The following is an 8,278-nucleotide window of genomic DNA, read 5'->3' as shown; positions in this document are numbered from 1 at the left end:
AATGGTGTGTCTTTCGACTTTGTCATTCCTGGACGTTTGAAACTTTTGCATGTTTGGATTCAGGATACTTGGATTTCTACTTATTGGATTTGGTGGATTTTTGATGTATCAGTAAATACAGCGGATGTCGGTAGCCATTTGGCCTTGATCAGGCTGCTGGCTGCATATGACGCGCTCACTAAGGCGGTGAACGGACAGATCTGGAAGGTGGACGAGCAGAGCCGAAGGCTGGATGTGCTGGTATGCAGACTGGCTTCGGTGGTTGAACTCGAGGGGAGTTTGGGATAAAATCTGGAAGTGAAGCGCGGAAAAGCCCAACAATTTGGAATATTGGATTTCACCATTTGGAGCCAGCAAAAGACTTAAAGCTGACAGGAAAGTCAGTGCAGCTTTTCTCATAACAAATAAAATTTTTGGTCTATGCCTTCCCTATCTCTACTCCTGGATTGTTATTAGGAACGAGCTCAGAACTCTACCCTGCTCCCTCCTCCCTCGCTGATATCTGCGGATGCTTTCTGAAGTGTTGGCCAGCTGATAACATCAAGGACAACGGCCTCTGGAGAGTGTTCACAGATATATAAACATTTTCACCCAAACAGACACATATAACTGATGCTCATATAAACTGATGAACTTACACACGACTAGTCTGAAATGTTTACCTTCTGCTATATGTGTCTCGTCTTATTTGTGCTTTTTGTGCAAGAGGTTTTTGATATCTCAAACTGTATCCTGTAATAGGATAAAGAGTTATGCTTTTTTCCCTCCCACCTTCCTTTTTTTGTGGCCTCTATTTTTCCACAGAGTAATGGCAGCGCCCTGTGGACACCGTGTAAGGTGGTGTCCTTGGCAGCAAGGCCTCAGTAAATCGTCTCCCCCTGAAATGTTTGTGATGTTTGTTTGTTTGTTATGTTATGGTGGTTGTACTGAGACAGCAATTTCCATCTGGGATTATTAAAGTATTTCTGATTCTGATTCTGATTCTGATTATGGAGCACTGAAGCATAATAAAGTGATCTGACTGCGAACATAAACCTGCTTGAATCTGTGTGTTTTCTCCACCTTCTTGTTTGCACATACAACATTGCACTATGACCATTTGGTAAGATTGAATGAACGGAAACAAATATGAGTGATGTTTGTTTGTGAGATAACCATGATAGTAAACAACTTCAGATTCAGAAAACAAGATAGCGATAATTAACTCGGCAAAGAGCATCAAGAGTTAAATGTAGTTACATTTTAAAGTGTGTAGCTGAGCTATGCCCCGAGCTACCAATTCAAAGTAAATTACATTTTTTACTTGACAAGATTGCCAAAACAATGCAAGGCTTTTTGCCTGAACCAGTTGGATAGGTGTAGACATTGGTAAGCTACTACAAATGAACTGAGAAAACCTCCTCTAAGTCCTCAGAATAATAGCATAATATACAGCACTTTGAACTACAAAAAAATAATATTTAAGCTAATTAAGTAAGCTAGAGTAATCTTTTTATCTACCTGCTGAGTAACAAATAAATATGTAGCATTTAATGAGACAAAGTACAACAAACAATTGTGGGTCTGAAAATGGTCTCAGATAATTGCCTTAATAAAGATGAACAGTTTCCTATCTTTTAGATACAACTAGTTTGAAGTGGCTTTTTGCAGGCCAGAACATACTGAAAAATTCACCAAACTTTGCACAAAATTCCACCTCTTAGCAATTTTGGTATTTCAATGCAATGGCCAAATAGGTCTACAATACCCCTTAATGTCAGTCAGGCCAGATACATAGAGATATGTCCTAAAAACAACAGGAAGTCTGACATTTTGGGTCAGCAGGTCCTTTTTGAGGGTTTTTGATATTTCACACAGAATGTTAACAAACTCCCCAAAGGAATTTTGAGGTATTGGCTTCATATTGGTAAATTGTAAATGGACTGAACTTATATAGCACCTTTCCAATCATACTGACCACTCAAAGCACTGTATACTAGAGCCACATTCACCCAATTGCACTCACTAACACATTCATACACCAACATGCAGCTCATTAGGCAATTTGGGATTGAGTGCCTTAAGGGCACATTGACATGTGACAAGAGGAAGCTGGAATCAAACCCACAATCATCCGATTGCAAGACAACTACTCAACCCATCAAGCCAGTATCACTTTAAGGAACATGTTATCAAAATTGTGAGTTTTGCATGACTGAAGAGCAAGGTCTAGCATCAAAGAAAATTCAAAATGCTGTAATATTAACGCAAAAGGCATAATAACACCAAAGTTAATCTGAATGAACAATTTTTGGTGCCAAACAATACTATGTGGACATATGCTGACAGCATCAAAGCCTCACCCTCTGAGGACAGCAAATCACATTTCTTTACTTGGAGAAGTCCCTCTGACCATCTTGACTTAATCCACTTGAAATTTCATCAGAAGAGAAACAAGTTGATCACACTTGGTTTTCAACACAGAGACCGTTCATTGGATGGTGTCAGACCGTGGTGCAGTCTGATGTTAAAATTGGCAATACATTTGGCAATAGTTTTCTCATAGATCATCAGAACTGCACCAAATTGAACATGATGGATACTACTAATCCAACTTCTAAAAGATATTTAGGCAACAATTTAGTGTCTGTGCCAAAATACTTCTATAGTGCCCCTAGAAGCATTAAACATTCAGCCCCAAGCCATGCTTTGACTAGCCAGGCTACTGAGCTACTGCATTACATTCTCCAACACCTGAACGATCCAGTGACATATGCAAGGATCCTGTTCATTTACTTCAGCTCAGCATTTATCACCAACATCCCGGACATCCTCATAAAATCAAGCGTCCCTAAAGTTAATGATCTTACTGAGAAAATCTTTCTTTAAAATGTTATTTTGTCAAATAATGTTTTGTTTAACTCAGGATTTGCATTGTGAATGAGTTGAAACGCATACCAAATGTTGTTCTGAATTAGTTAAGATAATTTAAGCTCATTCCATGTTCTTTAAGATAACCTTTGGTTCTTTAACTCTTTAAAATGTTATTTCGTCAAATAATGTTTTGTTTAACTAAGGATTTGCATTGTGAATGGGTTGAAACACATACCAAATGTTGTTCTGAATTAGTTAAGCTAATTTAACCTCAGTTCGCATTCTTTAAGATGAACTTTGGTTCTTTAACTGAGATCTGCAGTGAACAAGGATTTACTAAATTATTCTGATGATGATGAACCATTTTGTTTTGTTATTCTGTGTCTTTTAGTGTGTTACGTAGTTCCTTAGCTTAGCTTATTTTTATCTTCATTTTGCTTAGCAATTTTATTTAAGTTTTACTAGCCTATAGTAGAGAGGATTTGTGATTGAAATATAGTGTTAATTCAGATCAACAGCATTATATAGTGATGTTCTCTGGATGTTCGTTTTATTTATGTTAATAAATTCTTGAACTTGAAAAGAAGTTGTCACTCCTTATTGTGTATGTGTGCAGAGTTTGCTGTTAAAAGAATGCCAGTGCTCGAATCATTCCTTTCAACTATTGTCCTGATATCAGCTCTAGAGCTGATATTCACCCGACAATACCTAACAGACAGAGTTATTTATTAAACATTAAATAACTTTAAACAGTGTATAATTGCACAACAATCTACTTCAAAACCAAATCTAGCCCTCAGTGTCACCCCGATGAATAATAATAGCTATTAACAATTTTAAATTACATCTCTTTAACCTTGATATTGTTGGATTGTTTAGTATTTGACCTTTTTAAGTAAGTCCTTTAAAAATATAATTTAAATGTTCATTATCATATTTTTTGTTTGTAATCTTCAAGCTTCCGATCATCAGATTCTGTAGTTTAGTTTTAACGTTAAAAAAGATAATTGCCTTTTTTGTCAGCTGTATCAAGGCCAGAGAGACAGCTTTACATATTTTCTTCCAATCCTTTTGAAAGCATTGAATACTGAACTTACTCCCGACTTCATGGAGCTGTAAGATTTCACTGTTTGTGTTTAAATGCCATGTACAAAGAGAACACCATGATCGAACCAAAGCTAATTGAACAATGACTTTTTGTTGATTACAATTGCTCTAACATTCCACAAGATGGCGCCCTAAGGGTGAAATTATGGGTAAATACTATCTTCCAGCAACTCAGACCTTGTTTATGGAACTCAGATATTTTAAAAGGCAGTTTTGACATTTTCAAATCATATTTCAATAGAAGGTTCAATCCAAAAAAAAACTTTTGCAGACATTTTTAGGGATGTGAAACCATATTGAATCTGTCTTCAACATGAATTATTTCAACCATTTCAATTTAAATGACCCAACCTTTGCCTCAAAGTCCACTGTTTTAATACCCCCATATTGTAATCTTTGACCAGCCGTGATTTTATGACATAGTGTGTCTTATTTCTCCAAATGAACTTAATATATTATAGATTTCACCTCTCAACATTCTTTGGTGTAATGTATAGAAACTGGGATGGATCTATTATTTTGGGTATACCCTCAGCTTTGGACAGTAGATTTTGTCTAAAAATAGATAGATCTCTGCTAAACCAATGGTTGAAGGATGCTTGTATTTGATCTAATTTTTCTTTCACATTTAACTCTTCCCTTGGTTTTTGATCTTTAATTAATTTGATGCCGAGACATCTTTCTTTTTTTTTTTTTTACAGGAATTGACACCATTTTAATGCATATAATGCAAGTAGTTCACACTTTTTGTACGTTTAAGTGAAGACAAGAGGCGTTGGAAAAAGTTGACATAATTTAGAATGCATTACCAACCATATACTTCACTAATGTACATCTGGAGTTTAGACCGCCGTCATATGGATTTAGACTGATATATGTAAGGCCTACAGTAGCACATGGAGGTCCTACTTTACAGTCTGAGATACACAACCTGCAGATGGCAGAGTAACCTTAGAGATATTACCTGGACAGTAATGTCTAATTTTTCAACATGACATGAAGAGGGGGATGAATTCCATGTTAATGACTGTATCATACAGAAAGTGTACCAAGAGACTGTCCCAAACCCGTCTCCTTGCCAGCTGAAGACTCAGCTGTCCACTATGTCGGGACAACGTCAATTTTGAGGGGAAGAGTGTGGGGGACCAGTTGCAGGGGGCTTTAGACTGGATGACCCACCACCACCTTCCTTTAGAACGTGATCCCCTTCCTTTAAATATTTTATTTTGTAATTAAAAAGGCTATATGTTACCATGTTCATATTAGGTTGTGTATTTAGTGAAGTACGTTGGTAACTAATATTTTAGCTGAGGAGGAACTGAGTTTAAAGAAGGATTAATTTAAACAGGCACTAAGGGCAGCCCTGGGGTCCTGGTTATCTGTGGTGGGAGTGTAGGCAGCCGCTAGTGTAAAAACACATTGGATTTATGTGTGCCTGTTACTGGGTATTTTCAGAATAAACAGAAAGTAAAGGATTATTTTCAACTAATGTATGCGTCAACATCTCCATTGTTTGCGTGTGCAACACAGCCATCTGGAATCGCTGCCATTGGGAGAGATTTCAATACTACATAAAATGGACGAGCCAATCAGGATCGCTGGGCAGGATTTTCATAGATTTGACCTATCAGAGAACCGACTGTTTGGATTCATACAACAATGCTCGCAGCGAGGAAGCAAGCGGTAACATTGATGCTGCTATTTCATCAGTGTTGCCCAATCTACCGAATATTAATTATTTAAAAGAACACCAGGAAACGGCTTTGAAGGCTTTTGTTGGAAACAAAGTTTTCGCCCTTCTCCCAGCCGGGTTTGGCAAGAGCACCCGGGTTATTAGCGCTGGCGCCCCCCAGTGTTAATAACCCGGGTCAGCGTCATGGGTTGGTTTTGATGTGTGTGGTTGACGTAGCACATCAGGTGAAGATGACGGACAAGTGTTTTATCCAATCATATGCAAGGGTTTTTAATAAGGCTCCTCCTTCTGTAATACGTCTTCAATGGAGTAATCCCATTTGGATGTGTGGAGGTCTGTGGAACAAAACCCAATCGGGCAGAGACAGATTAGTTTGAGCTCAGACTGCCGTAAATCAAGAAGGGGACCTAGAGCAGCGAATGACCCATTCAGCGACACATCTGACCATCAAGTTACATAGGCGAGGTTTTGAGAAGGGCAACCTGCACAGAGCATCGATACGCACCAAGTGACCTGAAAAATCTGTTAATATATTTCAAATTGAGCTAATACTTGGGGCAAAACGTACACGGTGCTAACCTGACAACAGCCAGATGCATGTCTCGCTCCGCCTAGCTCCACTCACATACATCTGGGACACCGCCATAGGAATTACCTTTATTGAAGGCTGGGCCTTATCAAAAATTCTTGGATATGATTGGATAAGCCACTTGTCTGTCATATTTATCGACGTGCTATTTCAACCACTCACACCGAAGCTAATCCGTGACGCTGATGAGAGCGACGCAGGGAACGCATTTTATTGACAGTGAGCTGACAGGAAGAGGGGGGGAAGACAGGCGGCAAAGCGCCGCAGGTCGGAGTCGATCCCGGGCCGACCGCATTGAGGACTAAAGGCCTCCTAACATGGTTAGCCGCTAACCGCTAACGGTTAGCGGCTAACCGCTCGTTAGCGGCTAACCGCTTGCCAAATCCGGTCGGGAGAAGGGCGAAAACATTGTTTCCACCAACAAAAGCCTTCACGCTTGCTTCCTCGATGCGAGCCGCCATTGTTGTTGGAATCTCACGGTCGCTTCTCCGCTACGTCACATCCAGGAAACACCCGCCCTGCGTCCTGATTGGCCAGACCATAAATTTGGTTGGGGAAATCATTTTCAATGGGCGATGTCCCAGATGTATGTGAGTGGAGCTAGGCGGAGCGAGACATGCATCTGGCTGTTGTCAGGTTAACACGGTGCTGCTTTAAGGAAACATTTAAAAATACATTTAAACAACATAACATTTGACATAGCAACACAGAGGGACCAGAGAGGCTAAAATGTTTGTTTAAGAAGAATGACTTAAGTTAAAAGTATTTATAGAGTCAAGTGGTCGTAGGTAATGTGGAAGCTTGTTCCACAGTCTTGGTCCAACACCTTGGAAGGATCTGTCTCCTCTGGTCGTATGTAAAGAAAGTGTGAGGGGCCATCAGCAGATTCTGCCCTAAGGGGCTGCACTAATGGGCTGCGTCCGCAGATTCATGTCCGCACAGGTATGTGGGACCTTTAAGGGCTATTCGGACAGAGCGATTTAAACTAACAGCATCATTAGGTAAAATGAGAGTTTGTTGTCCCTTACTTAATTTTAAGAACATTTTAATAAATCTTAAGAAACGCAACCCCGCATCATGATGCTACCACTATTGGTGTGTTCCATTTGGCCTCCGAGGTCAGTATTTCCAACCCCCTAACTGCCCCTAAAGTCGGAAAGTCGGTGCAATGGTACATCCCATTTGCCATGTAACTCGAAATTAACAAATTGCAGATTACGTCAACTCCATCTTTGTGCACTACATGTAGAGAGCTGCTGAAAGCAGTCAAAGTAGGCCTATGAAGTTTAGTCAATATCGCTGCAAGTAGCTGAGTAAGAGCGTTAGGCAGGGCCGGATTATCCATAAGGGCCAGTGGACCAGTGCCCAGGGGCACCAACCATGGGGGGGGGGGGGGCACCACATGACACATGCTTTAAAAATTTATTTTTCATAAATTGTTATATTATTTACTTGAAATTGTTGAAAGACCATGCGTTATTCGTTTTGTGAACACTGATGTCACAATAATAATAAATGATAAATAAATCAAGATTTTTTTTATTTCAACATTTTAAAATGAGATATTTGAATATTGCTCACTGCTCATATGCCTACATGTAGTTGTGTAAGTTAGTAAATAGTAAATTACATTACAGAAATCCCCTTGATTATGTCTGATGTTTTTGACCGGAGGACAGCACGGGGGGGCTTTGAGGTATAGTGCCCAGGGGCACCACATTGTCTTAATACGGGCCTGGCGTTAGGTATTGTAATTGTTTAACATTTCATGTTCAGTTAAACCGTTCAGCACGGCTTGAAAAAGGACAAAGAAATTGAAATAGAAAAGTGACATTCTGAGTTGTGTGAGTGTCCATGTTTTTTCATACTCTCTCTGACAAGAGGGAACAAGGAACGCAAATGCTGGAGAGGAGACTGTGTTGTCCGACTTTTCAGTGTCGAATTCCGAGGTAAAAGGAACGCAGCACGTGTTTTAACGTCGGTTTTCAGTGTGACGTTCTGTAGCCGTACACTTGCCACACTTTTCCTCCGCTGCT

This window comes from Fundulus heteroclitus, chromosome 18 (assembly GCF_011125445.2).
Source record: "Fundulus heteroclitus isolate FHET01 chromosome 18, MU-UCD_Fhet_4.1, whole genome shotgun sequence".
Classification (NCBI taxonomy): Eukaryota; Metazoa; Chordata; class Actinopteri; order Cyprinodontiformes; family Fundulidae; genus Fundulus; species Fundulus heteroclitus.
Note: the sequence above shows the minus strand (reverse complement) of the source record.